This window comes from Bacillus rossius, unplaced genomic scaffold (assembly GCF_032445375.1).
Source record: "Bacillus rossius redtenbacheri isolate Brsri unplaced genomic scaffold, Brsri_v3 Brsri_v3_scf35, whole genome shotgun sequence".
Classification (NCBI taxonomy): Eukaryota; Metazoa; Arthropoda; class Insecta; order Phasmatodea; family Bacillidae; genus Bacillus; species Bacillus rossius.
Genome location: NW_026962535.1, coordinates 154756 through 156031, shown reverse-complemented (window position 1 = coordinate 156031; position 1276 = coordinate 154756). Strand labels below are relative to the sequence as shown.

The following is a 1276-nucleotide window of genomic DNA, read 5'->3' as shown; positions in this document are numbered from 1 at the left end:
ACCTTTCTTGAGTTAAATATTATCTAATGGCTTTAAGAAGTTATGGTAATGTTCATCAGTTATAGAGTGTGGGTTTGTGTGTGTGTGTGAGAGTGTATTTTGAAGAGGGCTTTGGTGGTTGGGATGGTGAGGGTGGTGGGTGTTGTGTGTGGGGAGGGGGGGGGGAAGTAAAAGAGTGTTCATTACACGATTTCTCCTGTTGTTTGTAACAATCACACCTGGTATAGCTATTTCGAGTGGCAAATACAAACTGCAAAAAAAAAACATCTATATCATTGCCAACGGCCATATCACGATGAACACACCGGTTCTCGTCCGATCACCGAAGTTAAGCATCGTCGAGCGTGGTTAGTACTTAGATGGGTGACCGCTTGGGAACACCACGTGCCGTTGGCACTACTATTTTGCACCCTACAGAAAAAAATTTTTTTTTAAAAATTTCAATTTTAAATTTTTTTTTCCCCCACAATCACCACATTTCCCCCCCCCCCCTAACACACACACTCACTCTCTCTCAATCAATCAATCAATCAATCAATCAATCAATCAATCAATCAATCAATCAATCACTCACTCACTCACTCACTCACTCACCCACCCAGTAGCTGTGAATCTTTGCATGTGTATACCTCATACAAAATTCAAAGTGAAAAAATAAATATATAAGTGTATATGTATGTATGTATGTATGTATGTATGTATGTATATATGTATATATATATATATATATATATATATATATATATATATATATATATATATATATATATAAACACACACACACACACCTATTTTGAAGTTTCTCTGTTTCAGTGGGCAGTTATGTATAATAATGAGAGATTCAAAAAGACGTTGATAACAATGTCATCAATGCCTGTTTAGTGTGCTCATTTGTTGGATGGTCGGCAGCAATACTAGAGGTGGTACAGCTGTAACCTGTAAAATTGTACCTGCAATGTGTTGTGTATGGAAAAAAATAAAAATTATATCATCTAAATTTTTGTTATCCAACAATAACCTTCCCATCAATGCATGATGTCACAGTAGCCATAGCTCTACTCTTTCTGCCATATAACATTGGGGGAAAAAAAAAAAAAAAGGAGCTATTAGAATAATAACAAAAGATAAAAAATCATCTAACTGCAGACCAAAATTCAAAAAACTTAAAGTCCTGACTGCCATAAATGAATACGTTCTAGAAACTTTTTATTCATTCTTAAGAAAAAGAAGAAAAAAAAAATTATTATTTTTTTTTTTTTTTTTTTTTTAGATATTC

At 33.9% G+C, this 1276-nt stretch overlaps 1 non-coding gene across 1 annotated transcript; it reads left to right on the top strand.

Moving 5' to 3' along the window:
- The first annotated feature begins 277 nt into the window (after positions 1-277).
- LOC134544241 (5S ribosomal RNA) lies at positions 278-396 on the top strand. The gene has a single exon (XR_010077631.1). It is a non-coding gene; the product is annotated as a 5S ribosomal RNA (ribosomal RNA).
- Positions 397-1276: the final 880 nt, after the last annotated feature.